The sequence below is a fragment of the Triticum dicoccoides genome, chromosome 3A (genome assembly GCF_002162155.2).
Source record: "Triticum dicoccoides isolate Atlit2015 ecotype Zavitan chromosome 3A, WEW_v2.0, whole genome shotgun sequence".
NCBI lineage: Eukaryota > Viridiplantae > Streptophyta > Magnoliopsida > Poales > Poaceae > Triticum > Triticum dicoccoides.
In genome coordinates this window covers 120,778,640-120,784,639 of record NC_041384.1, presented here as the reverse complement: position 1 = coordinate 120,784,639, position 6,000 = coordinate 120,778,640, and positions in this window count along the sequence as shown.

Here is a 6,000-nt window from a genome sequence, read left to right as displayed (position 1 = left end):
TGACAAACTCGGTTATGTTCTCCAGATTCACTTTGACTCCTCCAACAATGAGGCTGAATAAGAGGCACTTCTGTATGGATTGTGTATGGCCATTTCACTCGGCGTCCATCGCTTCATGGTCTATGGCGACTCGGATTTAGTGGTCAATCAGGTGATGAAAGAGTGGGACGTCAGAAGCCCAGCCATGACTGGTTATTGCAATGCAGTAAGAAAGTTAGAAAAGAGGTTCGAGCTCCATCACATCCCCGGACTGAAAAATCAAGCAGCCGATGATCTGGCAAAGATAGGCTCCAAGAGAGAAGCCATTCCCAGTAATGTGTTCCTGGAGCATATTCATGCACCCTCAGTTCAAGAAGATCCCTTCACTGAAGAGCCCCCACAGCTGAAGAGTGCCACCGGTCCGACTGAAATCGACATTCCAGCCGTGGTCGACTTGATCATGGAAGTTTTGGTCATCACCCCCGATTGGACGGTACCATATATTGCATACATTCTTAGAAGAGAACTCCCAGAAGATGAAGAAGAGGCTCGACAGATCGTCCGTCGATCTAAGGGCTTTACCATGATAAGAGGACAGTTGTTCAGAGAAAGTGTGACTGGAGTCTGCCAGAAATGCATAACACCTGAAGAAGGTCGAGTGATCCTCAATGATATCCACTCGGGGACCTGTGGTCACCATGCGTCCTCTCAGACCATTGTGGCCAAAGCATACCGAGCGGGATTTTACTGGCCTCAACCAAATGAGATGGCACAAGAAATAGTCGACAAATGCGAAGGTTGTTAGTTCTACTCCAACATGTCTCACAAGCCTGCGTCAGCCTTGAAAACCATTCCGCTCATCTGGCCTTTTGCTGTTTGGGGATTGGATATGGTTGGAACTTTGAGGACTGGCAGGAGTGGATTCACTCATGTGCTTGTAGCAGTCTACAAGTTCACCAAATGGATTGAAGCCAAGCCTATCAAGAACCTTGATGCCAGTACTGCCATCAGCTTCATCAGAGAGATAACATTCAGATATGGTGTTCCCCACAGCATCATCACTGACAATGGTTGAAACTTTGATTCTGATGAGTTCAGGACTTTTTGTGCTTCACAAGGTACTCGAGTCGACTATGCCTCGGTCGCTCACCCCCAGTCGAATGGACAGACTGAAAGGGCAAATGGATTGATTCTCAAAGGACTGAAACCTCGACTGATGCATGACCTCAAACACGCAACAGGAGCCTGGGTCGATGAACTTCCATCAGTATTATGGGGATTGAGGACAACTCCCAATTGGTCGACTGGTAGAACCTTGTTTTTCTTGGATTATGGAGGTGAAGCTATACTTCTAAGTGACTTGCTCCACAATGCACCCAGAGTCGAGCTTTTCACAGAGGAAGAAGCAGAACAAGCGCGACAAGATGCAGTTGACCTCCTTGAAGAAGAAAGAGAGATGGCCTTGATCCGATCAACCATCTATCAGCAAGATCTACGTCGATTCCATGCTAGAAATGGGAGGGGTCGAGCATTTCAAGAGGGAGACTTAGTTCTCCGAGTGGATCAGCAGAAACCACACAAGCTTGCTCCCTCCTGGGAAGGCCCCTTCGTGGTTACCAGAGTGCTCCACAATGGAGCGTACCACCTTTACGACGTCGAGCACAACAAAGACGAGCCGCGTGCCTGGAATGCGGAGCTGCTCCGCCCCTTTTATACTTAAACACTCAGTCTGCTGAGATGTAATAAAAAACACCTTTGTATTTTGTTTATCAAAGACAAGAGTTTTACAGTCTTCTAAAAAGATTATCGATTGTTTACATATGTTTCTAAAATCCCCCAGTGGGTGGCTTAGTTGCAGTCCAATACTTGCCTAAGTTTAAAAACCATCCTACCGAGTGATGAGCAAACCTCACACTCGGGGGCTTAGCTGCAGTCCAGTACTCGCCTAAGTTAAAAAAATCCTACCGAGTGATGAGCAAGTCTCTCACTTGGGGGCTTAGCTGTAGTCCAGTACTCTCCTAAGTTGAAAAAAATCCTACCGAGTGATGAGCAAGTCTCTCACTCGGGGGCTTAGTTGCAGTCCAGTACTCGCCTAAGTTGAAAAAATCCTATCGAGTGATGAGCCAGTTTCTCACTCGGGGGCTTAGCTGCAGTCCAGTACTCGCCTAAGTTGAAAGAATCCTACCGAGTGATGAGAAAATCTCACATTCGGAGGCTTAGCTGTAGTCCAGTACTCTCCTAAGTTTAAAAAATCCTACCGAGTGATGAGCAAACCTCACATTAGGAGGCTTAGCTGCAGTCCAATACTCGCCTAAGTTTCAAAAATCCTACCGAGTGATGAGCAAACCTCACACTCGGAGGCTTAGCTGCAGTCCAGTACTCACCTAAGTTAAAAAAATCCTACCGAGTGATGAGCAAACCTCACACTCAGAGGCTTAGCTGCAGTCCCGTACTCGCCTAAGTTTCAAAAATCCTACCGGGTGATGAGCAAACCTCACACTCGAAGGCTTAGCTGTAGTCTAGTACTCGCCTAAGTTCCAAAACCATCCCTATCCGCAAGGATGACGAGGTGCAGGTCGACTGCAATCCTCTCACGGAGCTACGCTACAAGTACAATGTTCGCTCCATCCCTATCCGCAAGGATGATGAGGTGCAGGTCGACTGCAATCCTCTCACGGAGCTACGCTACAAGTACAACATCCGCTCCATCCCTATCCGCAAGGATGACGAGGTGCATGTCGACTGCAATCCTCTCATGGAGCTACGCTACAAGTACAATGTCCGCTCCATCCCTATCCGCAAGGATGACGAGGTGCAGGTCGACTGCAATCCTCTCATGGAGCTACGCTACAAGTACAATGGCCGCTCCATCCTTATCCGCAAGGATGACGAGGTGCAGGTCGACTGCAATCCCTTCACGGAGCTGCACCACAAATACAATGTGTGCTCCATCCTTATCCGCAAGGACGGCGAGGTGCAGGTCGACTGGGATATCCCCTTCTGAGTTGCATTTCGAAGGAGAGTCCAAGCGAAGAACAAGTTCTACTCGAAGATGAACGCAAGCATATGCAGAAGATAAACCAAGATCGGATAAAATCTCAAAAGTCTCAAAACAAAGATAAAAGTACTCGGGCATCAGGCCCGAAAGAGTTTAACGCTTATAGAAACCACTCGACATTTCGAGGCAAACTTAAGGCAAGTTTAAATCTCAGGTTTGTTCATTCGACAGGAGGAGGGCTCGCAGGCTCGACGAATTCGTCCAAGTCAATTCCATCAGTGATCCGAGTGGCAGCAACAATGAAAGTCTCCATGAAGGACTAGAAGTCATGCCTTTTAGTGTTGGCGACCTTGATCGCTGCCAGCTTATCTTCGCGGGCCTCCTTGCAATGGACTCTTACCAGCGACAGAGCCATGTCAGCACCGCATCGGGCAGAGGACTTCTTCCATTCCTGCACTCAATCGGGGACCTCGTTGAGTCGAGTCATTAGAGACTCGAGATCATTTTGAAGCGTCGCCCTTGGCCAGAGCGATGAGTCGATGCATGAAACTGCCACCTTCAGACGAGCAAGGTAACTTGTAACACTGGCGACGCGGGATTCTAGTCGAAACACATTCATGGCAGCCTCGTCGTCGACTGGAGAAACGATAGGGTCCAAGCCCCTCTCGATCCATCTAGTCTCCTCGTCAAAGTTTTGGCAGAATTCTGCAGTTAAGGAGTTAGTGAGTCGACCGGACAGGACTAACTTGCAAGCAGTAAAGCAGTCGGATTAAAAGGGGTACCTTCGAGCATAAGAAAGAGCTTCTTGGCGAGAGTTCTCAGATAAGCTTCCAAGTCATTTCTCTTTAGAGCCATGGATTCCGGCTTCTTATTCAGAGCCACCTTATCCTTCTTCAGACGAGTCGCCTCTCGGTTGGATTCAGTGAGAGAGGACTTCAGCTTGCTAACTTCCTCTTCCAGCGCTCCGACTGAAGCCAGCTTTTTGTCAGTAAGAGTAGTCTTCTCTTGAGCCTCCTTCTGCGTAGCTGCAAGGTCCAAGTCCTTCTTCTCCAGAGCCAACCTCATTTTCTCTACAAAATAAGCATTTAGATCAAACAAAAGATCGATGGGATAATTTAAAAAGACGATCGACATGAGCAGTCGGCAGGCAGTTACCTTCCATACCGGCAACTTCATCTTGAGCCTTCTTCAAGTTTTGTTGGGCCAGTTCCAGGTCAAGGTTGAGCTGCCTCTGCTTCTCCTCAAATTCAGTGAACTTGGAAATGAGAGTACAAGATTTCTGCAGAGAGTAAAAGACATACCATTCGACAAGATCAAAGATTATTTACTTCTGAGTGAATAAAATTTCAAAGTTTACTTAGACCCCAACCGACTGCCAGCAGTTGACTGCGGTCTTGGGGAGTACACCTAGTGGGTGCACTTGGCGTGCCCCCACTGGTTCAGTTTCCACTTGGCCGGTCTGCCCAGGTCAAGTAAAAAAAGTACTCAGACCCCGGCCGACTGCCAGCAGCCAACCGTGGTCTCGGGGACTACACCCAGTGGGTGCACTTGGTGTGCCCCCACTGGTTCAGATCCCACTCGGCATGCTTCGCCCAGGTCGAGTGGAAGAAAGGAAAGAGAAAGAAGCGCTCAGACCCCAACCGACTGCCCGCAGTCGACTGCGGTCTCGGGGACTACACCGAGTGGGTGCACTTAGCGTGCCCCCACTGATTCAGTTCCCATTCAACCAGACCGAGTGGAAGAGTGCAAATACTAAAGACAGCAAAACACCCAGTGGGTGTACAGATTCGAAGCAAACAACAAGAGATTGTAAGAAGGAAAATATTCAGGTAGCATATCCTAATAGAACAAGTTCAGTCGGAAGTCAACTTACCTGGACGTTGGCTCGGAGAGCCGCTCTGGCATCGTAAGCAGCCTGGCTATTGTCTTGCACCGCCTTCATCCGCTCCATCATTACACCAGCCTGACGGATAGCCTCTGCAGCGGCGTCCGATTGGCTTTCCGGAACATAATAGGTGGTGAAGAAGGGGACAGACGGTCCAGATGCAGCAGCTTGGGGCTCCGAGGCATGAGGTTGGATGACTGAAGAAAACACTGGTACAGTCGATGGTGCGGGGCGTTCACTCGACACTAGGACAACAAAAGTTATAGAGGCTCTACCTGCATCTTCAGGCTGCTGGACTGTTGGTTCTGTCACCAGTTCCGACTGGGATATCTTGCCAGCTGCTGCTTTCTTGCTCCTTCTGGGCCTCGGTATCACGTCTTCATCGTCATCTGGAAGCTCGATAACATTGAGTGGGGCTGCAAAGAAATCAGTCGACCCCAAGTGAACACCAGAATTTAATCGACCAAATAATCAAGAACAAGATAACGAGGATTGTACCTGGGTTGGAGGTAACCGCAGCTTCCATCTCCTCGTCTCGGTACTGGTGGGTAGAAGTTCCAGAAGTGGCAGCACTGCAAATACCAGCATTCAGTCGGTTACGTTCTATTACCCAAGTCAACCAAAGGATCAGGCCAGATTGTTACCCAGAGACTGTGGGAATGACCACTTTGATTTTGGGAAAAGCCTTCGGAGGTTTGGAAGATGTGGCCTTCGGTGGTTTCGGCACTGGAGGCGGCGCAGTCTTGGGCTGTTTCGATACCTTCTCGGTCGGCACTGGGGAAGACGTCTGAGGGCGCTTTGAAGACTGCCCAGTTGGTGCGGCCACCAGGTCAGGGGTATTTGCCGGGTCATGAGCGTGCTTGCACCTCCTTTCTCTCCGAGGAGGCGAGTCAACCTCTTATTCATCACTCGGGTCGTCGCTCTCCTCGTCCTCCTCTGCATCCGGGTGCCACTCTCCACTCTCGCCCCCGCTCGCCTCTCCCTTGACATTTTGCTCCTGCACTCCATTGGGCATTGACTACATATCGACAAGAGCCTAAAAGACAACGAACAAAATAAAGACAGTCGACCGTCAACAAGTTGCTACATAGTAAATCAAGAAGACACTCGACAATGCAGAATCGTACCTGTTCCGGCT